This window comes from Hemitrygon akajei, unplaced genomic scaffold (genome assembly GCF_048418815.1).
Source record: "Hemitrygon akajei unplaced genomic scaffold, sHemAka1.3 Scf000034, whole genome shotgun sequence".
NCBI lineage: Eukaryota > Metazoa > Chordata > Chondrichthyes > Myliobatiformes > Dasyatidae > Hemitrygon > Hemitrygon akajei.
Window position 1 is genome coordinate 14992212 of NW_027331920.1, and position 26578 is coordinate 15018789.

Consider the following 26578-nt stretch of genomic DNA (forward strand, 5'->3'; position numbering starts at 1 on the left):
ATACTTGGAGTATTGTCAACAGTGTTGGGCCCCATATCTCAGACAGGATGTGTTGTCATTGGAGAGAGTCCAGAGGAGGTTCAGAAAGATGATTTCGGGAATGAAGGGGTTAAAATATGAGGAGCACTTGGCAGCTTTGACCCTGTGCTCACTGGAACTCAGAAAAATGCGGGACATCTCATTGAAACCTACCGAATGTTGAAAGGACTGGATAAGGTGGATGTGGAGAAGGTATTTCCTGTGGTGGGGTACAGCCACAAAGTTGAGCGGCCACCTTTTCAAACAGAGGTAAGCAGCTTATTTTTTTTATTAGCCAAGGTGTATTGGATCTGTGGAATGCTCTGCCACAGACTGCGGTGGAGGCCGAGTGTGTGGGTATATTCAAGGCGGCAGTTGATCATTTCCTGATCGGTTAGGGCATCAAAGGATATGGCAGGAGATCAGTTATCTGGAACTGAGTGCGATCTGGGATCAGCCATGATGGAAAGGTGGCTGACTCAATGGGCTGAATGGCCTAATTCTGTTCCTATGCCTTATGGACTTATGAACAGAAGCCCCCTCAATCATGATGAATCTCCTCTGCACTCTTCCAGCACAAAACATCCTTTGTATAGAATGCTAAGCGGAACTGAATGTAAATGTAACTTTTCAAGAACGTTGTCAAGTCAGGCAGCATCTGTTGAGTGGAATAAAGTCGATGGTTGGGACAGAACCACTCCATAACGGTACTAACAGGCCCTTCGGCCCAACCTTTCCATGCTGTCCTCCCGTCCATTTAAACTAATTCCTCTGCCTGTCTTTGACACAGGACACAGAAATCTACAGCACATTACAGGCTCTTCAGCCCACAATGTTGTACCGACCATGTAACCTACTCAAGAGACTGCCTAGGATTTCCCCATCGTATATCCCTCCATGTTTCTAAGCTCCATGAACCTATCTAAGAGCCTCTTAAAATATCCTACTGTATCCACCTCCACCATCGCTGCCGGCAGTGCATTCCATGCACCCACCACTCTCTGCGTAAGAAACTTACGCCTGACATTCCCTCGGTACCGACTTCCAGGCAGCTTAAAACTACGTCCCCTCGTGTTAGTCACTTCAAGCCTGGGAAAATGCCTCTGGTTATCCACATGGACAAAACCTCTCATCATCTTATTACAATTACTTATGTACATGTTAGGAGAAATATAGCTTCAACATCACCTCACAGCTCTTGAACTCAATCCCACGGTTGATGAAGGCCATCACACCAGACATTTTTCTAACAACACTGCCAACTTCCAAAGCAGCTTTGAGTGTCGTATGGACATGGACACCAACATCTCTCTGACCCTCCACACTGCCAAGAGTCTTACCATTAATATTATATTCTGTGTTCAAATTTGACCTACAGAAATGAACCTCTTCATCTGTGTTGAACTCCATCTGCCACTTCCCAGTTCTGCATCCGAGGCGAGGAAATAGATTGCTGAGAGTCTGGCTAGGATCATTATGTCCTCATTGCCCACGGGAATTGTCCGAGAGGACTGGAGGGAGGCGAATGTTGCCGCCTTGTTCCAAAAGGGTAGTAGGGATAGTCCGGATAATTATAGACCATTGAGCCTTACATCTGTGGTGGGAAAGCTGTTGGAAAAGATTCAGAAAGATATGATCTATTGGCATTTAGACCATCATGGTCTGATAAGTGACAGTCAGCATGGCTTTCTGAAGGGCAGATCGTGTCTAACAAGCCTGATGGAGTTCTTTTAGGAGGTGACCAGGTATATAGATAAGGGTAGTGCAGTGGATGTAATCTACATGGATTTTAGTAATGCATTTGATAAGGTTCCACACGGCAGGCTTAATCAGAAAGTCAGAAGGCATGGGATCCAGGGATGTTTGACCAGGTGGATTCAGAATTAGCTTGCCTGCTGAAAGCAGAGAGTTGTGTTGGAGGGAGTACATTTGGATTGGAGGGTTGTGACTAGTGGTGTCCCACAAGGATCATTTCTGGGACCCCTACTTTTCGAGATTTTTAGTAACGACCTGGATGTGGGGATAGAAGGTTGGGTTGGCAAGATTGCAGAAGACACAAAGGTTGGTGGTGTTGTGGATAGTGCAGAGGTTTGTCAAAGATTGCACAGAGACATTGATAGGATGCATGAGTGGGCTGAGAAGTGGCAGATAGAGTTCAACCTGGAGAAGCGTGAGGTGGTACACTTTGGAAGGACAAACTCCAAGGCAGAGTACAAAGTAAATGGCAGGATACTTCGAAGTGTGGAGGAGCAGAGGGATCTGGGGCTACATGTCCACAGATCCCTGAAAGTTGCCTCACAGGGAGACAGAGTATTTAAGAAAGCTTATGGGGTGTTAGCTTTCATATGTCGAGGGATAGAGTTTAAGATTCGCGATGTAATGATGCAGCTCTATAAAACTCTGGTTGGGCCACAGTTGGAGGACTCTGTCCAGTTCTGGTCACCTCACTATACGAAGGATGTGGAAGCATTGGAAAGGGTACAGAGGAGATTTACCAGAATGCTGCCTGGATTGGAGAGTATGGATTATGATTAGATATTAAGGGAGCTAGGGCTTTACTCTCTGGAGAGTAGGAGGATGAGAGGAGAAATGATAGAGATATAGTTGATATTAAGGGGAATAGATAGATAGCCAGCGCCTCTTCCCCAGTGCACCACTGCTCAATACAAGAGGACATGGCTTTAAGCTAATGGGAGGGAAGTTCAAGGGGGATATTAGTGGAAGATTTTCTACTCAGAGAGTGGTTGGTGCGTGGAATGCACTGCCCGAGTCAGTGGTGGAGGCAGATACACTAGTGAAGTTTAAGAGACTACTAGACAGGTATATGGGGGAATTTAAGCTTAGGGAGGCAGAGTTTAAAGGTCGGCAGAACATTGTGGGCCGAAGGGCCTGCACTGTGCTGAATTGTCCTATGTTCTATCTATTCCTCGCTGGAATCTCTCTTTTAATTTAATTTTTTATTGAAGGCACGACACAGTACAGAAAACGTAATGCATTACATTTTCCTCCATTTTGCTGTTATACCTTACCCCTAAACAACAGCACAACGTCATCAGTGGGGCCTTCTGGGAGTTGTAGTCATTGGTCCTCGCTCGCTCCCTGTCAAAGCATGTTTCGTCAGCCACCACAGACGTCACTGAAACAGACCCACCGAGGCGCGAAGGGGAATCACACCCGTCCTTGTGGGCGCCGAGACCGGCGACACCAACAGAAGCGAATCGCTGATCTCCGCCATGGCGATGGAGCGGAAGGGGACGGGCTGGTCATGGGCCGAATTCCTCCAGCCTATCGTAGCTCAGACGTAACACTGATCCCTGCTGCCATTGGCTGTAGTGCCTGTCGCTCAAATGTGAACTCGGTGGGTGATTAGTTTATATGAACTTCAGTCAGCCTTCCTGTCTTTATGAGTTTGGATTTGTATTTATAACAGGACAGGAAGCAAATTGGGAGAAATGTGAGTTTTTATGTGATGGTGCATCAATCTCCGAGTTACATTATTAACAATAAAAGGGCAAAGGCCGTGGTGAGGAAGTAGGTGATTTACTGGAGTTTATATGGAGATAATATTGGAAGGGATATCAAACTTGGAATTGTTTGGGATATGATTTAGAAACAGGGAAGGTTGTGTTACTGGCTGGGTCATTCGCTGAGAATCATAATCAGGATAATTTAAGTGAAGAAGTTAAACAATGTAGGGATATGCTTTTCAGTGAATACCCTATGTGCTGGATGTCCGCTGTAGCAATGATAGTATCACTGATGGAGAGATTTCTTTGTATGAATTTAAGAAGTCTATTAATAATGCAGGTCAGGTGTCCCCAGGAAAGAGTGATATTTGAAATTATGATTGTATATAATTCGCTTTTGTGAAAATATTAAATGTTTGAATTGTGCATCTACTTTCCTCATGGAAAATGGAAATAGTAGTGCCTATTCTAAAACCTGGCAGATCCCCATTTGATCCTTCTAGTTAAGGGCCTATATCGTGAATGTCTCATTTATGTAAACTTATGGAATGTATGTTAATCAAGCGCTTGAGTTATATTTTGGAAGGAGTGATGATAAAGTGTTTTATTAGAGTGGATTCTGGAAGGGTGAAATGACATTCGGTTCAGATTTAGGTTTGGAAGATGATATTCGGAAAGCACAATTAAATAAAGATGTTGTAATAGCAGTATTTCGTGATACTGAAAAGGGAAATTATATGAAAGAAAGGACTTTTGATTAAATTAGGAGTGGGGAGATTGTATAATTTTTCACAGTTTTTTATTTGGACGGACTGTGCAAGTACGGGTCGGCATGTTATGTTTGTGTTTCTATGAGATAGAGAATGGGATCCCACAGGGCAGGATTTGTAGCCCTTCATTATTTAATATCATGATTAATGATATTTTCTCTGAGATTGGAAAATGGGATATCTGGGTAAATCACAATATACAGATGACATAGCTTTATAGCTTAGAGGTATTAATTGCAATTTACAATTAATAGGTCAAACAGTGGACAGATTGATGAGGATTTTAAGCTTTCAGTCGTTAACACACTGCGTGGTTTACAAACAGCATTAATAGACTTGCACTTGATTTTAAATTATATGATTAATATCTTGAGGAAGTGTCAGTGGGAAGATTTCTCAGTATGTGGATGGATAATAAGCTGACGTGGAAGCACCTGTCAGTAAAATAATTGATAAATGTAAAGGAGCTTTAAATCTCCTCAGATATCTATGTGGGTATTCTTGGGTGCAACTTGAAAATCTTTGTTAACCAATTATATTTGTTTAATTTGATCTGTTCTTGATTATGTCTGTGTGGCTTTTGGATCATCTTCATCTTCAAATTAAAAATGTTTGTATGTGATACAATTACAGACTTTAAGATTGTTTTCTAATGCAGTAATGTTGTCTCCTGTTTTGGCTTTACTGATTTCAATGGGACAATTACCCTCAAAGTAACAGAGGTTCAAGTTGATGTCAACATACTGGATTAATTTGCGGGGGCAAGGAAATGATCATCCTGTTAAAGGTGTGCTGGAGGACGGTTGGGGACATCAAAAGAGGAGTGTTTTTTTTTGTTTTTGGTGGCTGGGTTCTATCACTCTGGGAATACGGGTGTATTTGATGATACAATATGTTCTACTGTAGCTTTCTCTGTAACCCCACCTTGTTTTTTCCAATGACTTCAGTTGATTTTAGGTTACACGATCCGATTCGGTTCTGCCTGAGAGTCTGTTGGTTCATCAGTATATTAATGAACGTTATTATCATACAGTAACACATTTTTACAGATGAATCAAAAGATAAGTTAACTGGGGATGTTGGTGTGGCTGTTTTTGTGTGCCTGAATTGCAGGTAATGATAAAGAAATGACTTAGAGCCATTTATCAGCAGAAGAAGCAGAATTCTTTGCCAACAGCTTAGGCTTACAGTGGGTGGAGGAAATTGGTCCTCATAATTTGCTCAGAATACATTTCGGTTTTGATGAGTCTTAAACAGGTCATTCTGGTAGTAGGTCAGATTGACTGTTGGAAACTTGTCAAACGGTATTTCATGTATAAAGTTTGATTTATATGTCTGCACATTATGGGTCCTGTACTTCACACTGTTGAGGGAAATGATGGGGTTGACTGTTTAGCACCAAAAGCTGTTAAATGTTAAGCTGTGGATATAGACCTTCCACTTAGCAAATTAGAAGCTAAAGGGTTGGTAGTGTTAAGAATTAGGGGCTTATGGCAAGACGTAGGATAATGGACATAAGGACATTGGGTTTATAGAAGAAGGGCTTAAAACAAGGGAAGGTATGGTATTGACATGACATAGAAATGCCCACACTATGCTTAATTATGCCTTGCATCGAATTGGAAAACTTCATTCTGTGTCGTGTACATTTTGTCATTATGAAACTGTCGAAGCACTTACTATTTCAATGTGAAGCGTATAACGCTGAAGAAAAATCAAATGCAGCCTTCAGTACAATCTTTGGGGGGGGGTAGATAGGTTTCAGGTAAAAACTTTATTAAATTATGGAACTGACTTTAAATTAATTCACAGTTTGAGCTGGAAAAGGCATGTAATAATTGTTTTAATCCTAAGGAAATGGCATATAAGCTAGGAAAGGTGAGTGGGATGTTGGATTATTGGGATGGTCTTAAAATCCAACAAAATGCAACGAAAAAACCCACAAGAATGGTCAAGACGAAATATGAGGGCAAACTGGCCAATAATATAAATCAGGATACTAAAAGTTTAGTTTTCAGTTACATGAAGAGTGAAAGGGAGATGAGAGTTGATGCTGGACCACTGGAAAATGATGCTGGTGAAGTAGTAATGGGGGACAAAGAAATGGCAGATGAACTTAATGAACAATCTTTACTGTCTTTTCCGATCAGTACCGCCCCTACTTGTCCCATTTAACCCGTCTCATTACGGGTGGACTTTAGGACCCGGGGGAGCTCAGGACCCGCCGCCCGCAGCTGCTGTTGAATCCCCGGTGTTTCTGTTCGGTTGAAGGATGCGGTGAACGAGTTAAAATTAATCGATCGACAATTCTCATGTCGTGTTTATTTCACTCCATAGAACCGTAGAACACTACAGCACAGAAAACAGGCCATTTGGCGCTTCTAGTCTGTGCGGAAACTTTATTCCGCTAGTCCCATTGACCTGCACCCAGTCCGTAACCCTCCAGTCCTCTCACATCCAGGTATCTATCCAATTTATTCTTAAAACTTAAGAGTGAGCCTGCATTTACCACGTCAGATGGCAGCTCGTTCCACAGTCCCACCACTCTCTGAGTGAAGAAGTTCCTCCTAATGTTGCCCCTAAAGCTTTCCCCTTTCACCCTAAAACCATGTCCTCTCGTATTTATCTTTCCTAATCTAAATGGAAAAAACTTACTCGCATTTATTGTCTATACACCACATAATTTTGTAAACCTCTATCAAATCTCCCCTCATTCTTCTACGCTTCAAGGAATAAAGTCCTAACCTATTCAATCTTTCCCTGTAACTCAACTCCTGAAGACCTGGCAACATCCTTGTAAATCTCTGCACTCTTTCAATCTCTCCAGCCTCTCCATGGATACCTCATGTCTGAACTTTCTGAACTAACCTCCCATGTGGGACCTTGTCAAAGGACTTACTACAGTTCATGTAGACAACATCCACAGCCTTTCCTTCACCTACTTAGTTGGTAACCTCCTCGAAAATCTCTTTGAGATTCATTATACACGATCTACCATGCAGAAAGCCATACTGACTATCCTTAATCAGCCCTTGGCTGTCCAAATACTTGTAAATCCGATCTCTCAGAACATCTTCCAATAATTTACATACTACTGATGTCAGGCTCACTGGCCTTTAGTTACCTGGTTTTCTATTGGAGCCTTTTTTAAACAATGGAATAACAAGAGCTACCCTCCAATCCTCTGGCACTGCACCCGTGGCTGAAGACATTTTAAATATTTCTGTCAGGGCCACTGCAATTTCTACTGTAGTCTTTCTCAAGGTCCGAGGAAATATCAAGTCAGGCCCGCATATCTACCTTTATGCGCTGTAAAGCAGCAAGCACCTCCTCCTCTTTAATCTACAAATGTTCCATGACACTACTGCTTGTTTCCCTTCCTTCCATATACACTATGCCAGTTTCCTGAGTAAACACCGATGCAAAAAAACTGTTTAAGATCTCCCCCATCTCGTAAGGCTCCACACATAGATGACCACTCTGATCTTCTAGGAGACCAATTTTGTCCCTTACTATCCTTTTACTCTTAATATACTTGTAGAAACCCTTCAGGGTTTCCTTCACATTATCTGCCAAAGCCACCTCATGTCTTTTTTTTACTTCCTAATTTCCTTCTTCAGTATTTTCTTACGTTTTCTATACTCTTTAAGTAACTCATTTGCTCTTTGTTGACTCTACCTGCTATACACCTCTCTCTTTTTCTTAACCAGATCGCCAATATCCCTTGAAAACCTAGGTTCCCTGTGCCTGTTAACTTTGCCTTTAATCCTGGCAGGAATATGCAAACTCTGCCCTCTCAAAATTTCACATTTGGAGGCATTTCACTTACTGAACACATCCTTGTCAGGAAAAAAAAAACTTATCCCAATCCACTCTTCTTAGATCCTTTTTCATTTCCACAAAATTGGTCCTTCTCCAATTTAGAACCTCAACTCGAGGACCAGGCCTATCCTTATCCGTAATTAACTTGAAACTGATGTCAATATGGTCACTGGACCTAAAATGTTCGCCTACACATACTTCTGTCACTTGACCTGTCTGGTTTCCTGATAGGAGATCAAGTATTGCATCCTCTCTCGTAGGTACCTCTATATATTGATTTACAAAACTTTCCTGAAAACATTTCGCAAACGCCAAGCCATCTAGCCCTATTACAGGTTGGGAGTCACAGTCAATATGTGGAAAGTTAAAATCCCCTACTATTACAACTTCCTATTTCTTACATTGGTCTACTATCTTTATACAGATTTGCTCCCCCAATTCTCTCTGACTATTGGGCGGTCTATAATACACCCCTATTAGTGTGGTCACACCTTTCCCGTTCCTTAGCTCCACCCATATGACCTCTGTAGACAAGCCCTCCGGGCTGTCCTGTCTACGCACAGCTGTGATATTTTCCCTGACTAGTAATGCCACTCCTCCCCCTTTCATCCCTCCCCCTCTATCACGTCTGAAACAACGAATATTTCTATCATGTATAAACCTTAGGTGGGAGGTTATCTTTTTGTATTAATGTATTAAAAATAAATTATAAATTCTACCAATGAGAATTACAAATTCTCTTACTGAAGGATTCATATTCAAAATAGTATTCAACAAATCAGATTCTTGCATATATGGGAACTTAGATAATTAGTTTTTCTAAAAAAAAAGTCTAACGTGAAGATATTGCAGTAAGTGTGTACGAGAGAGAGAATATTTGCTAATTAACTCTTCAAAAGTCATCAATCAACCATGACAAAATAAAGCAGATCCCCTTAATCACTAAAGATTAAACAAGTTTGGGAGAGAGAACTTAATATGACCTTTGTTAATGAAGATGGTCAATTCTTCTTTAATATGTGCCAGTCAGTGTTTAATTCAATTTAAAATAGTTCACTGTTACTATTTAACAAAGGAGAGACTATCCAAAATATTTCCTAACATAGACAATTATTGCGATAGGTATAAAACTGAAGTAGCCACTTTTGCACATATGTTCTGGTTATGTTCTTCATCAAAATCTTTTTGGAAATCTTTAGTTTCCACAATTTCTAAAGCTCTGAAAATTAATTTACAACCTAATGTACAAACCTTTGATTTCTGTCTATACATGCAGTCCTCGCATGACATTTATCCTCCTCCACCTCACTATCTGCTCTAACACTCTGGTTCCCCTCCCACTGCAAATCGACGTTAACCCCCTTCCGCCCCCCCCCCCCCCGAACAGCACTGGCAAATCTACACGCAAGGATGTTAGTCCCCCTCCAGTTCAGGGGCAAACCGTCCCTTCAGAACAGGTCCCACCTTCCCGGGAACAAAGCCCAATTGTCCAGAAACATGAAGCCCTCCCTCCTGCACCATCTCCTTAGCCACGTATTTAGCTGCATTCTTCGCACATTTATATTTACAGGGACTTTACTCCTGACGCCGGTCCCGGGATCCGACCCGTTTACAGACCCGGAGTGGAACCGGAGCAGATTCTCAGCCATTGGTTTTCACCCCCGGTCGCAAAGAGAGGATAAAGTTTCCCCGTGAATTTATTCCCAGTGAAGGTGTGGAGATGGGACTTGGTCTCCGCGTTGTAAAATGAAACTGTCCCGGGCTCGTAACTGAGATAAACTCCCACCCTCCCGGGGATGGGACCGGCAGCGAGACGCGACTCAGGGGAGGGGAGACCAGACAAGTCATAATCCCGATGTAACACGTCACCAACCCGCCCGATGACCCAGAATCCGGTCTCCGGACTCAGACTGAACCGTCTCTTCCTCTCCACAGACTCTGCGGCGACGCCCAGACACCAGACCCGATTCCCCGTCACCTCCACCTCCCAGTAATGTCTCCCCGATGTGAATCCCTCCGATCCCAGCACACAAGCCCAGTGTGTGAATCTCTTCCCGGTGTCAGGGAGATTCCTCCGGGTCGGGGTCCATCTCACACTCTTCCGATCCTCAGACACCTCGAGACACGGATTTGCCGTTTCCACATCCAGGGTGACAGAGTCTAGGGGGAGAAGCAGAGAATTAGAGAGTCCCCAGGGATCGGGTGGAGACTCAGGCGGCGCAGCCCCGGGGAACGGGCGGAGACTCGGGCAGCGGGGTCCCGGGTATCGGTGGGTGTGGGGGGGGTGGGGGGGAGACTCGGGCAGCGCGGCCCCAATGATCGGGGGGAGAATCGGGCAGCGCGGCCACGGGGACCGAGGGGTTTTCCGCTGGACGGAGAGCAGAGAGACCCCTGGCCCTTGACTCCTCAGACAGGGGAAACATCCTCCCTCACTCCTGCCTGTTGACCCCTGAAAGAATTTTGTGTTTCCATGAGATCTCCTCTCATTCTTCGAAACTGGGAACAGAGAACATAGAGCAGTACAGCACAGGAACAGGCCCGTCATACAATGCTCACATTCATTTGTGAGTGTGAAGTGGGGGAGTGTGATGGTTTGAGACAGTAAAGGAGGAGATAATGGGAACCAGTAGGGGAGAGACGAATGGCAGATTGAACCAGGAGGGGGAGGGGTGGAAAGCCTGTGGGTGAACTGTGTGTGTAGACGTAATGAGAAGCGAGATGGGGCAAAGATGGTAGATGAGGATGACTTTGTCCCCTTTCCCACAACCCCATCCCCCGCAGCCCCTCATTAGGACAGGGGATGATTTTGCAGGAACCCTTAAGCAACACAGGTCTTGATGAAGTCTTTCAGTCTGAACCATGGACTGTTTACTCTTTTCCATGGAAACTTCCCGGCCTGCTGTTCCCCCAACAATTTGTGTGTGTTACTCTGCTTTAAATATACTCAATTATTTGGCCTCCACAGCTGCCTGTGGCAGATTCACTATCCTGTGGATAAAGGAATTCCTCCTCATCTCTGTCCTAAATGGACATCCCTATAGTCGAAGGCTGAGCTTACCGTTCTCGACCCACCCACATCCTCCCAACATGAACTCTTTCCAGACAGGTGTCAGAGAGATCTGGCGAGACCCTTCATCTGGACCTGTGTAGCTTGGATTACCGGCATCTGCAGATTTTCTCCTGTTTGATTTTTAAAGTAAACTTCTTGATTAGTCAGAGTCTCAAAAGTTATGGGGAGGAGGCGGGAGAATAGGGTTGTGTGCGATAATAAATCAGCTATTCTTCTAAACTCCAGTGAGTACAGGCCCAGAACCAACAAACACTCCTCATATGCTAACTCTTTCATTCCCGGAATCATTCTTGTGAGCCTCCGGGACCCTCTCCAATGCCAGCACATCTTTTCCGATATACGCGACCCAAAAATGCTCACAATACTCCAAGTGTGGTCTGACCAATGCCTTATAAAACCTCAGAATTACATCCTTGCTCTTGTATTCTAATCCTCTCGAAATGAAAGCAAGCATTGAGTTTGCAAATCTTACCATTGACACAAACTGCAAGTTAACCTTCAGGGAATCCTGCACAAGGACACCCATGTCCTTTAGGAGATCTAGGCCTCATATGGAGCCAGTGATCATTAATGGAGAATGTGTGGAGCAGGTTAAGACCTACAAGTATATGGGAGTACAGTTAGACGAGAAGCTAGACTGGACTGCCAACACAGATGCCTTGTGCAGGAAGGCACAGAGTCGACTGTACCTCCTTAGAAGGTTGGCGTCATTCAATGTCTGCAGTGAGATGCTGAAGATGTTCTATAGGTCAGTTGTTGAGAGCGCCCTCTTCTTTGTGGTGGCGTGTTGGGGAAGAAGCATTAAGAAGAAGGACGCCTCACGTCTTAATAAGCTGGTAAGGAAGGCGGGCTCTGTCGTGGGCAAAGTACTGGAGAGTTTAACATCGGTAGCTGAGCGAAGGGTGCTGAGTAGGCTACGGTCAATTATGGAAAACCCTGAACATCCTCTACATAGCACCATCCAGAGACAGAGAAGCAGTTTCAGCGACAGGTTACTGTCGATGCAATGCTCCTCAGACAGGATGAAGAGGTCAATACTCCCCAATGCCATTAGGCTTTACAATTCAACTGCCAGGACTTAAGAACTTTTTTTTTTAAAGCTATTATTAATGCTTTTTGAGTTAGTGATTTAGATGCATATCATATTATTACTGAGTTAAGTATTGTATGTAATGAGTTTTTGCTACAACAAGTGTATGGGACATTGGAAAAAAATGTTGAATTTCCCCATGGGGACGAATAAAGTATCTATCTATCTATCTATCTATCTATCTATCTATGTCCCTTTGCACCTCTGATTTTTGAATTTTCCCCCTGTTTATAGAATTGTCTATGTCTTTATTCCTTCAACCAAAGTCGTACCTGCCTAAGTTTGTACCTGTCAAACTCTATCTGTGCTACAAGATCCTTATTACGTATACTGGTGCATTCAAATAAGATCATAAGACAAAGCAGCAGAAGCCGGCCATTCGGCCCTTCGAATCTGCTCCACCATTTTATCATGAGCTGATCCATTCTCCCATTTAGTCCCACACCCCCACCTTCTCACCATGACCTTTGATGCCCTGGCTACGCATATACCTATGAACCGCTGTCTTAAATACACCCAATGACATGGCCTCCACTGCTGCAAGAAATTCACAGATTCACCACCCTCTGGCTCAAAAAATTTCTTCGCATCTCCGTTCTGAATGGGCGCCCTTCAATACTTAAGTCATGCTCTCTCGTACTAGACTCCCCCACCATGGGAAAGAACTTTGCCACATCCACTCTGTCCATGCCTTTTAACATTCGACATGTTTATGTGAGGTTCCCCCTCATTCTTCTATACTGCGTGGAGTACAGTCCAAGAGCGGTCAAATGGTCCTCATATGTTAACCCTCTCATTCCCGGAATAATTCTAGTTAATCTTCTCTGAACCGTCTCCAATGTCAGAACATCCTTCCTTAAATAAGGATCCCAAAACTGCACACAGTATTCCAAGTGAGGTCTTACCAGTTCCTTATAGAGCCTCAACATCACATCCCTGCTCCTATAATCTATATTCATTCCTCTAGAAATGAATGCCAACATTGCATTCACCTTCTTCAACACCGACTCAACCTGGAGGTTAACCTCAAGGACATCCTGCACGAGCACTCCCAAGTCCCATTGCATTTTAGAATTTTGAATTCTCTCTCCATTTAAATAATAGTCTGCCCATTTATTTCTTCTAACAACGTGCATGACCATACACTTTTCAACATTGTATTTCATTTGCCACTTCTTTCACCATTCTCCTAATCTATCAAAGTCTCTCTGCAAACTCTCTGTTTCCTCAGCACTACCGTCCCCTCCACTTATCTTTCTATCATCAGCAAACTTAGCCACAAAGTCATCTATTCCATAATCCAAATCATTGATATACAACGTAAAAATAAGCGGCCTCAACACGGACCCCTGTGGAACACCACTGGTAAATGGCAGTCAACTAGAATGGGATCCCTTTATTCCCAATCTCTGTTTCCTGTCAATCAGCCAACGCTCTATCCACATATGTAACTTTCCCGTAATTCCATGGGCTCTTATCTTGTTTAGCAGCCTCATGTGCGGCACCTTGTCAAAGGTCTTCTGAAAATCCAAATAAACAACATCTACTGCATCTCCCTTGTCTAGCCTACTTGTAATCTCCTCAAAAATTTCAATGCGTTTGTCAGGCAGGATTTTCCTTTAAGGAAACCATGCTGAGTTTGACCTATCTTGTCATATGCCTCCAGATACTCGGTAACCTCATCCTTGACAATTGACTCCAGCAACTTCCCAACCATTTCTCAAGCTAACAGGTCTATAATTTACTTTTTGCTTCTCTGCCCCTTTGTTAAATACCAGAGTGGCATTTACAATCTTCCACTCCTCCGGAACCATGCCAGAGTCTATTGACTTTTGAAAGATCATTGCTGATGCCTCCGCGATCTCCACAGCTACTTCCTTCAAAACACAAGGGTGCATTCCATCTGGTCCTGGAGATTTATCTACCCTTAGACTATTCAGCTTCCTGAGAACTTTCTCTGTCGTAATTGTGACTGCGCACACTTCTCTTCCCTGACACCCTTGAGTGTCCGGTATACTGCTGATATCTTCCTCAGTGAGGACTGATGCAAATACTCGTTCGGTTCCTCAGCCATCTCCTTATCTCCCATTACAATTTCTCCCGCATCATTTTCTATCGGTCCTATATCCACTCTCACCTGTTTTTCTTACTCTTTATCTACTTGAAAAAGCTTTTAGTATCTTCTTTGATATTATTTGCGAGCTTCCTTTCATAGTTCATCTTTTCCCTCTTAATGGCCCTCTTAGTTTTCATTTGTAAGCTTTTAAAAACTTCCCAATCCTCTGACTTCCCACTAATTTTTGCTTCCTTGAATGCCCTCTCCTTTGCTTTTACTTTAGCTTTCACTTCTCTTGTCAGCCACAGTCGCATCCTTTTTCCATTCGAAAATTTCTTCTTATTCGGAATATATCTGTGTTGCACATTCCTCACTTCTCGCATGAACTCCAGCCACTGCTGCTCTGCCGTCCTCCCGCTAGTGTCCCTTTCCAGTCAAATTTGGCCAGTTCCTCTCTCGTGCCACTGTAATTTCCTTTACTCCACTGCAATACCGACACATCGGATTTCGGCTTCTCTTTCTCAAATTTCACAGTGAACTCAATCATGTTACGATCACTGCCTCCAAAGGGTTCCTTCACCTCAATCTCTCTAATCACCTCTGGGTCATTACACAATATCCAATCCAGTACCTCTGATCCCCTAGTGGGCTCAACAACAAGCTGTTCTGAAAAGCCGTCTCGTAGACATTCTACAAATTCTCTGTCTTGAGATCCAGTGTCGACCTGAATTACCCAATCCACTCGCATGTTAAAACCCCCCACAATTATAATAACACTGCCCTTCTGGCAAGCCTTTTTATTTCCTGTTGTAATTTGTAGTCCACCTCACTGCAGCTGTTATGAGGCCTGTAGATAACCGCCATCAGGGTCCTTTTACCCCTGCTATTTCTTAGCTCAACCCAGAAAGATTCAGCACCTTTCATCCTATGTCACCTCTTTCTAATGATTTAATATGATTTCCATGCCACCCCCTCTGCCTACCTGCCTATCCTTCCGATACACCGTGTATCCTTGGACGTTCAGCTCTCAGAGACATGCATCCTTTAGCCACGTCTCAGTGATGGCCACAAAATTATACCTGCCAATCTGTAGCTGTACGACAAGATCATCCACCTTATTCCTTATGCTGTGTTTATTTAAGAAAAACACCTTAGGTCCAGTATTTGGTACTTTTCGCATTCATTGCACTGCACCTCATCCCATTGGCTGCAAATTTGCCCCATCACCTGCCTGTCCTTCCTGGCATCCTTACTGCTCACTATCTTAGATTTATTTCTGTTTTCCCACTCCTTCACTCTATCATTCCGGTTTACCATTCCCCTGCCAAATTAGTTTAAACCCTCCCTAACAGCTCTATTAAACATTCCCACTATGATATTGATCCCCTTCGGGTTCAGGTGTAACCGTCCTTTTTGAACAGGTAATACTTCCCCCTGAAGAGATCCCAATGATCCAAGAATCTGAAGCCCTGACCCCTGCACCAGTCTCTCAGCCTCGCATTCATCTGCCTGATCCTACTATTCTTGCCCTCGCTAGCACGTGGTATAGGTAGCAATCCTGAGATTACTACCCTGGAGGTCCTGCTTCTCAGCTTCCTACCTAACTCCCGGAAATCTCTCTTCAGGACCTCCTCCCTTTTCCTCTCTATGTCATTGGTACCAACATGTACTAAGACAGCTGGCTGTTCGCCCTCTCCCTTCAGAATATTCCGGACCCGATCCGAGACATCCTGTACCCTGGCACGTGGGAGGCAGCACACCATGTGGGTATCTCTACCAGGCTCACAGAATCTCCTGTCTGTTCCCCTGACTATGGAATCCCCTATGACTACCGCATTCCTCTTCTCCCTCCTTCCCTCCTGCACAACAGCGCCAGGCTCAGTGCCAGAGACCCGGTCACCGTGGCCGTCCCCTGTCAGGTCATCCCCCTCAACAGCATCCGAAACGATATACTTGTTGCTGAGGGGGGAAGACACAGGGGTGCTCTCCATTATCCGGGCATTTCCCTTCCCTCTCCTGACAGTTACCCAGTTTTCTGACCCCTGTAGCCTAGGGATGACTACCTCCCTGTAGCTCCTGTCTATTACCTCTTCATTTTCTCTAATAAGCAGTAGGTCATCAACCTGCAGCTCCAGATCCCTAACACGGTCTCCGAGGAGCTGAATCTCGGTTCACCTGGTGCAGATGTGGCTATCAGGGAGGCTGGAGGTCTCCCAGGATTCCCACATCTGACACCCTGAACAAAGCACTAACCCTGCAGACATCCTACCTAATTCTACAGGAATGAAACAAAGAAAGATAGGTCTACTCACCCACTTACTTTGCCAAACACACGAACTTTTTAAACCGTTAGCTAATGTGCCCTGCTGTTCCCCCCGCCCGTCGGCCGATTTGCCAAGGGGAGAAAAGAGTCGGTGCCTCGCTCTCGCCTCTTCCCGTTACCACCTAAGCCCGTTGAGCCAAAGCCCTACACTCTGCTGCCACCCACTCCGCTGCCCGCTCTATAGGGTGGTCATCTTTTTAAACTCTCCGCGCTGTCCTGCGCAGTCTCGCCGTTCTTGTACGCCAAGTTTTAAAACAAATCTGCCTTCCTTCAGAATTTAGCTCCCACGCCGCCCTTCTTTTCCCAATCCAAAAAAAAAAACACCTTCAGTCCTGTATTCATCAGCCGATTCCACACTGTCCACATGAAATTCAGCAAGGCCTTTGATGTCGATGATAGACCACACTTGGAGCATTGTCTGCATTTCCGGTTCCCGAATATAAGGAGGATGTCATTACACTGGACAGGAGGCTTCAGGAGGATGTTACCAGGACTGGGGGCTTGGGTTAAAAGCAGAGAGTGGATAAGCTTGGGCTATTCAGCTGTAGTGTAGGATGTTCAGGTATGACCCCTTGTCAAGGTAAATAATTCATAAGGAGCTTAAATGAAGTTTCTTCTTCCAAGAAATGGGAGTACAGAACCAAAGGCCTCAGATTGAAAGTGAGACGGGAAATTTTTCTGAGTGGTCTATCGGGTGACATTCCAATAGAGAGGGAGGTTGGTAAATGGAATTTGCCCTCAAACACTGCAGAAAAAGGTAAAAAAATAAAATATATTAAAATAAATTTGGGCAGGTACACAGATGGGAAATGGTTAGAGGGATGGGGGGGGCAAACACACACAAATGGGCAATGCTCAAGAAGACATCTTAGTCTTGCAGATTGATGAAGTGGGCCGTGAGTTCAACATCCGTCAAACCCTCCCAGATCATCCTCCTGAGGAATCTCACCCCGGAGTCTGTCTGTGAAGTGTTGATGTGACGTCACGTCAGAGGGCAGCTCAATTCCACAGAACAGACAGACTGGGTAAGGACGGCAGATTTCAAACCTAAATGGGAATTTATGCCTATTCCTGTGGACGTATGTCATACTCTGATAGTATGTCCGTGTGTGTGTGTGTGTGTGTGTGTGCGTGCGTGCGTGCGTGCGTGCGTGCGTGCGTGCGTGTGTGTGTGTGTGTGTGTGTGTGTGTGTGTGTGTGTGTGTGTGTGTGTGTGTTGATTGTGTTGATTGTGGTAAATATCCGTGTGGTGTGTATACACATTGAAGGAAAGTGTGATGCACGTTGAATAATTTGTATGTTACAGTGAGTCATCACATGTCTGGTGTGTGTTGACAATGTGTCACACGTGATTGAGTTGTTTAAATGAATAAATGACTGTCTCTGAAGAGACTGGTTTCCAGGTTACTGAGGGAAATAACAACGTACATTGCAGAGGCTCTGACTACAATCTGCCAGTCCCTCCTGTGTATGGTGTGAGGGAGCTTTGCCCGGCCGGTTATGCTGTGTGTGCTTCTCCCGAGATGAAATCTTGACCCATGTCAATGCTTGTTGGTGTGTCCGAGCTCATTCTCACAATGCTTCAATGTAGTGGTCTGATCACCATAAGACATAGGAGCAGAATTAGGCCATTTGCCTATCGAGTCTGCTCCGCCATTCAATCATGGCTGATCCTTTTTTTCCCTCCTCAGCCCCACTCCCTGGTCTTCTCCCCGTAACCTTTGATGCTGTGTCCAATATAGAACCTATCAAGCTCTGCCTTAAATACATAGAACAAGTTCCACAAATTCACCAGCTGCTGGCTCAAAGTTTTCCGCATCTGTTTTAAATAGACGCCCCCCCCCCCCCTCTATCGTGAGGCTGTGCCCTCTTGTCCTAAACTCCACCGCCATGGGAAACATCCTTTCCACATCTACCCTGTCTAGGACTTTCAACATTCGAAGGTTTCAATGAGATCCCCCCTCATCTTTCTAAATTCCAGCGAGTACAGACACAGAGCTATCAAACGTTCCTCGTATGATAACCCTTTCATTCCCGGAATCATCCTTATGAAATGAACCTTCTGCAATGCCAGCACATCTTTTCTTAGATGAGGAGCCCAAAAGTGTTCACAATACTCAAGGTGAGGCCTCACCAGTGCCTTATAAAGCCTCAGCATCACATCCCTGCTCTTGAATTGAATGCTATCAAAATCCCTTGAATTGAATGCTAACGTTGGATTTGCCTTCTTCACCACTGACTCTATCTGCAAGTTAACCCTTCGTGTATTCTGCAGAATGACTGCTAAGTCCATTTTCATCTCAGCTTTTTGGGTTTTCTCCCCATCTGAAAAATAAATCTGCACATTATTTCTATGACCACAGTGCATGGCCATGCATTTTCCAACATTGTATATCACTTGTCACCTCCCTTCCCATTCTCCTCATCCAAGTCCTTGTCCAGCCTAACTGTTTCCTCAACACGACCGGCCCCTCCACCAATCTTCGTATCATCTGCAAACTTGGAAACGAAGCCATCTACTCTAGGACATGAGGGTATGACTTCAGGATTGAAGGACGGCCTTTTAGAACTGCTATGTGGAGAAATTACTTTAGTCAGTGTGTGGAAAATCTGTGGAATTTGTTGCCACAAGTGGCTGTTAAGGCCAAGTCATATTTAAGACAGAGATAGATAGGTTCTTGATTAGCTAGGGCATCAAAGGGTATAGGGTGAAAGCAAGGGAGTGGGGATGACTGGAAGAATTGGATCAGCCCATGACTGAATGGTGGAGCAGACTCGATGAGCCGAATGGCATATTTCTGCTCCTATATCTTATAGTTTATTCCATCAGCTAGATCTTGATATACAGCGTAACATGATGGTGTCCTAAGACTGACCCCTGTGGAACACGAGTCACTGGCAGCCAACCAGAAAAGGATACCTTTACTCTCATTCGCTGTTTCCTACCAATCAGCCAATGTTCTAACCATGCCTGTAACTTTTCTGTAATACCCTGGCCTCTTAAACCGGTTATCACCTTCATGTGTGGCACCTTGTCAAAGGCCTTCTGAGATTCCAAATATACAACATCCACTGCATCCCCTTTATCGATCCTGCTTGTAATCTCCTCAAAGAATCCCAACAGGTTTGTCAGGCAGCATATTCCCTTAACGAAGCCATGCTGACTTGTCCTGTCTTGTCCAGTGTCACCAAGTATTCCATAACCTCATACTTAACAACTGACTCCAGTTTCTTCCCAACCACAGAGGTGAGGCTAACTGGTCAATAATTTCCTTTCTGCTGCCTTCCTCCTTACGTAAAGAGTTAAGTGACATTTGCTGTTTTCCAGTCCTCTGGCACGATGCCAGGGTCCAATGATTTTTGAAAGATCATTTAAAATGCCTCCATAATTTCTACTGCGACCTCTTTCAGAACACTAGGGTGAAGTTCGACTGGTCCGGGTGACTTATGTACCTTTAGGTCTTTCAGCTTTTTGAGCACCTTCTCCCTTGTAACAGTAACTGCACTCACTTCTCTTCCCTCACACTCTTCAACACCGGGCACAGTGCTAGTGTCTTCCACAGTGAAGACTGGTGCAAAATATGTGGTTTATCTGCCATCTCTTTATACTGTGTTATTATATATCCGGCCTCATTTTCTAGCGGTCCTATATCCACTCTCATCTCTGTTTTATTTTTTTACAATACTTGAAAAACAATTTGATATTGTTTGCTAATTTGTTTTACAAAGACAGGTGTGTAAAAAGGGCCTGAAGGATCATTGGAGACCAGAGTCACCCCATCCACAAACTGTACTAGTTGCTACCATCCGGGATACAGTTCCGCAGCATAAAAGCCAGGATCAACAGGATGCAGGACAGCTTCTTCAACCAGGCCATCAGACTGATTAACTCATGTGGACACAACTGTATTTCTATGTTATATTGACCAGCCTGTTGTACATATTATTCATCATAAATTACTATAAACTGCACATCACACATTTAGATGGAGACCTAACGTAAAGATTTTTACTCCTCATCTATACGAAGGATGTAAGTAATAAAATCAATTCAATTCAAATCAATTTCTTGTTTATTTTCCCCCTCCCAAACATTCTTTTAGTTCCTCTCTGTAGGTATTTAAAAGCTTCCCAATCCTCTGTCTTCCTACTAATTTTTGTTTAGTTGTATTCCCTCTCTTTTGCCTTTACATTAATTTGTCTTCCCTTGTCAGCCATGGTTTTACTATTTTGCCATTTTAGTATTTATTTATTTTTGGAATACCTCTGTCCTTCACCTTCGTCATTTTCCCAGAAACTGACACCATTTCTGCTCTGTTGTCATCCCTGCCAGCATCTCCTTCCAATTTGCTTTGGCCAACTCCTCTCTCACCACTGTAATTTCTTTCACTTCTCTGAAATACTACAATGTCAGACTTTACTTTCTCTTTATCAAATTTCAAGTTGAACTCAGTCACGTTGTGAGTACTGCTTCCTAAGTTTTCTTTTAACTACTCACTTCTGGTTAAATACATAACACCCAATCCAGTAGAGCTGTTCCCCGAGTCGGCTCAACGACAAACTGCTCTAGAAAGCCATCACATTGCATTCAACAAACTCACTCTCTTGAGATCCTTTACCAACCTGATTTTCCCAATTGACCTGCATGTTGAAATCACACATGATTATCATAACATTGTCCTTTTCATCAGCCTTTTCTATTTCCAGTTTTAATCTGTGGGCCTCAACCTACTGACTGCTGGGAGGCCTGTATATGACTGCTGTCAGTGTCATTTTTACTTTTGCAGTTCCTTACCTCAACCTACAAGGATTCAACATCTTCCAATCCTATGTCATGTCTTTCTATTGATTTACCATCAGAGCCACACCACCCCATCGGCCTTCCTTCCTTCCTATACCTCAGATACACTGTGTAACCTTGGACATTCAGATCCACACTACAACCGTCCTTCAGCCACGATTCCGTGATGGCCACAACATCACACATGACAATCGGTATTAGTGCAACAAGATCATCCACCTTATTTCTCATACTCCATGCATTGAGATATAACACTTTGTGTACTATATCTGCTACCCATTTTAATTCTGCATCTCTAATGCACTGATAGTCACCCTGCTGGCTGCAATTTTGTCCTCTCATCTGTCCGCCTTATCTGACAGTCTGACTGCACGCTATCTTTGCATTTTTACCATCAGTCCTATCCCTTCACTCCAATTCCCAACCCCACCCCCACCAAATTAGTTCAGACCCTCCTCAACAGCTCCATCTAACCTCTCTGTGAGAATATTGTTCTCCCTTTTGAGCAGGTCATTCCTCCTCCAGAAGAGATTCCAATGATCGAAGAATCTGAAAACATGCCCCCTGCACCAGCTTCGCAGCCAAATTTAACCTGCCAAATTGTCCTGTTTCTACCCTCATCAGCACGTGGCACAGGCAGCAATCCAGAAATTACAATCCCGGAGGTGCTGCTTCTGAGCTTGCTACCAAACTCTCCAAATTCTATTTTCAGGACCTCTTTGCTTTTACTTCCTATGTAACTGGCCCCAAAATGTGCCAGGATATCTGGCTGTTTTCCCTCCCTCACTAAAATGCTGCGGACACGATCCGAGACATCCCTGACCCTGGCACCTGGGAGGCAACATAACATTCGGGTATCCCCTTCACATCCACAGATTCTCCTGTCTGTTCCCCTGACGATTGAGACCCCTGTCACTACAGCTCCCCTCTTCTCCATCTAACATCAGTGAGAGTTGCGGGTTCAGGAGGGGGGTGGGGTGAAGACCTGTGTCAGTCAGAGTCTGCACTCACAGCGCAAGAAGGATTTGTGTATTTTTCTGACAATCCTGATCACCGCACTGCTACCCGCTTTTATTCCCTACAATATCATGAAATCTGTATTAATCTCCTATTTCCTGTGGTAGATTCAAACTCATGTTTTGGCGTGTTAGTGCAGTGTGCCTGGGATCAGGACACAGTGGTTCATCTGCCAGTCCCGTGTATTGGTTGTATTGTGACCCTGTGCTGGTGTGTTCAGGGGTCTGACATCTCCAGCTGACCATGTGACAGTGATGCCCCCCAGTTGGTGCCGTTGATGTGGAATAAACATCAGTTCCCTTTCAGCCCATTATTAAAGCCAATCCTTGCCTCAGATGTAACTTAGTTGTGTCTCATAAACAAGGAGAAATGAATCTTTGTAAGTTTTACCTCGGTTAATAGCATCAAGTGTTTCTCTCAGCACTGTGTTCAACAAATAGATGTGATCAAATTTTTCAACTGGTAGGGCCTCATCTGTCACTGATAATTCCTGGACATCGTCACTGATTCTGTAAATATTAAACTGCTGGTGATAAGCTGGAATTTTGAACTATTTTACAAATCCATACAGGGTTTCAGTAAAGAGCATGTCCTACCTCCTGTTTCGATGAGCTTCCTCCTGAAGTAAATAAAAGCACAAATCTGATTAGACTTGGACTTACTGTCCACGTCCTGAATTTAATCCAAATCATTCCAAGATGTTGAAACTTCCCACTCCCACAGTCAGTCACACACACGGACAATACAGAACCACGGAGAGAATTAAAGAGGAAAGTTTCTGAAAATTAGACCATTACTGAGAGGATGGAACTGACAGGAGAGACAGGACAGGCTGTGCATTATCATCTGGATAAGACGTCAGAATGATAAAATGGAACAATTTAAGATCAGTGATGGATTTGCTTGCGCGAAGGTGGAAAAAGTACCTCATTATGGCGAACACGAGAGGACACAGGTGCTTGGAAGTAGTACGGAGGAGATGTCGGGTAAGTGTTTTGGAATGGGTGGAATGAGCTGCCGGCAACGAAGGTGGAGGCGGATGCGATAGGGTCTTTCAGAAGACTCCCACACAGGTACAATGAGCTTGGAAAAATAGAGAGCTATGGGTATCTCGAGGTAATTTCTAAAGTCAGTAAATGTTCGGCACAGCATTGTGGGCCAAAGAGACTGTATTGTGCTGTAGGTTTTCTTTGTTTCTGTGTTTCTATTTATGGGGAGACCTTCAGTCAAAGATAAAATGCCAGCTGGTTTTTAATAAATCCCACAAGAAATTTAGTGAAGAGGATGTGGAACTCGCTGCCACAGGAGTGGTTGAAATGGAACAGCAGAGACTGACTGTAATGGGGAGGCTGGATAAACACGTGAGGGACCAGGGAGTTCGGGGCACTGTTGCTGGGTGCTGTGATTAGGTGGCAGGAGGATTGTGGCTGAGGGGAAATTGATAGAAGATGGACCGAATGGCCTGCTCTTGACGGAGAATGGGACACAATCCCATGTAAAACTTATCCAAAAAAGTAGAGACAGTGAAAGATTCCGTAATCTGATGGAAACTGGATATGGAGGATAAGTCTGATGTGTGGGTCACATTCTTTGTTCTCATTGATTGACAGAGAGACCCTCACACCAAACACACTCACAGCCTGTGACTGGAACTGGGTGTTAATGGGAGTTTTAGAGGATATTTAATGTGATAATTAAGGACACAATCAGCAGCTCTGTGTTATGATCAGAGTAAATCATTTCAGAAAAGATTGCATTCTGACCTGGGATGTACAGAAGTTGTGGAAGTCCAGTTTTGGGGAAACAACAACCCTGAATAGTTGCATCGATTGTTTGCTGAGAAACAGTTTACTGCCATTTGTAAATGCTGTGTGTAGGAGCAACACGTCTGTTTTCTGTCTGCATTGTATTCTGTGTTAGGTGTTTATTACGATAACCAGTAACGTGAGTGGGGACGTGGTAAAAGTGATGGGAATAAGTTACATATTCGTACTTTGTTCTGGGCTGTTTTGATCCTGGGACTGGCAAATGCCATATCTTTTGTTGACCGATTAATTGCAGTTTAATTTACGATTAATTATGCTGAAATTTCATCGCTTAAATATTGTATGTTGCTGATAAAGGATCAAATATCTGTCTCCGATATTTATAATGTCATTAATGGAGTGATTGGAGGTTCGTCATGCAAGGAGAACACTCTGTGTGAGGTCTCCAGCAGCGGCAATTGATTTGGTAGAATTGGCCGCTGTGTTGTGTTTATTTCAAATATACCGCTGTTCATTTAGTTCAATTTGACAGAAATAAATTGAAATGTAATCCCTCACCTTGAGAAATATCACACCGTCTTTTTGATTCATCTGTTCCTTTAACTTAGTGATTTCCTCCTGAATAATCCTTATATTCTCTTGAATTTTAAGAAGATTTTTCTCCATTGGTTTGAGAATCCTCTTCTCTTCTTCCCTGAGATCCCAGAGTAAGCTCTGCTCTTTCTCAGTGATAATCTGGCGCAGTTCAGCAAACTGGGATGTGATGTGAGTCTGAACGCTGTGTGACTGTTCCTGTCGAATGAAACGTGAAGATTAGTTTACTGCATTGCTGTGTTATATTTCCTTATGACATAAAAGTGACCATTCGGTCCATTGGGGTCCATACTACTTCTGAGACATTCCCGTCAACCCCATTCCCTCACATTATCCTGAAACTTATTCTCCCTCAGTGACCCATTAACTCCCAGCTGATTCACATCACTCTCCCCCACCTTCACAGGGTTAATTGTAATTAACCATTCATCCAGCATGTCCCTGGGATGTGTTTGAAACTGTCATGAGCACAGGGAGAACATGCAAACTCCACACAGACAGCAGCAGAGGTCAGGATCGAACCCAGGTCACTGGAGCTGCGATACTATGTTATTCTGCATTAAATGGAGCAAAACTCGACAGTAATATCAGAAATTCCGCTCAGGAAGCCTCACCTGAACTCCGGAAATCTTCTCTTTCTGTTGCTGCTCCTTTTCCTGGAAGTCTGATTTCTTTTTTGTGAGAGAGTCTAAGGAAGATTTTACCTGATCCTGAAAGTCAGAGAGTGAAGGAAATAGAAACAAAGATGCATCAAAAGAAACAGGTGATCAAACCCGATTATCACACAAAATGCCGGAGGAACTCAGTGAGTCAGGCAGCATTTATTCAGGGGAAATAAACAGTCTGTGTTTCCGGATAAGATCCTTCATTCGGACTGGGAAGGAATGGGACAGATTGCAGAATAAAAATGTTGGGGATGAGAACCAGCTGACAGGTGACGGGTGAGACAACGTGAGGGGGAACGTGGGGGAGGGTGTTGAAGTAAGAAGCTGAGAGGAGACAGCTGGAACAGGTAAATGGCTGGAGAAGAAGGAATCTAATACGAGAGGACAATCGACCATGGAAGAAACGGGAGGAACTGGGCTGTTTGCGGCCCGAATGGTGACGAGGGAGGAGGTTAGGAGTCAAGTGTAGCACTTGTCCGGTTTGCAGGTGTCAGTGCCAGGAGAGAGATCAGTGGGGAGGAGCGAGTGGATCAGGGCGATACAGGACGTGGACCGCGATCCGAATAGAGAGCGGAGAGCTGCTGGGTGCGGAGGTGGGCTGTGGGGCGGAGAGATGCTAGAATCCCGTTGGAGATGGCGGAAGTTGCAGAGAGTTATGTGTTAGTTATTGAGGCTCGTGTGATGATATTTAGGACACTGGAAATATTTTAAGTATTAAACTAACGTTAGTTTTTACCTTGTAGATTTTAACAGCTTCTTTAACCGGCTTTAAGCTGTGCTCTCTGTGTTCCTCCGCCACTGCACAGATCAGACAGATCAGTGTCTTGTCCGTTTCACAAAATAGCTTCAGTTCTTCCTCATGTTCCTCGCAGTGACGTTTACTTTCCTTCCCTTTCGTATTCAGGTTTAGATTTCGAACTTTTTGTGTCAGATTTGCTAAGGCCCGATTCACCCTGAGGGTGCGGTCAGCAAACACCGCTCTACATTCCGGGCAGGAGTTTCTCTCCTCTCTTTCCCAACACCGTGTGATGCAAGAGCGACAGAAATTGTGTCCGCAATCCAGTATAACCGGATCGGTGAAGAAATCCAGGCAGACGGGACAAATTACCTCCTCGCTCA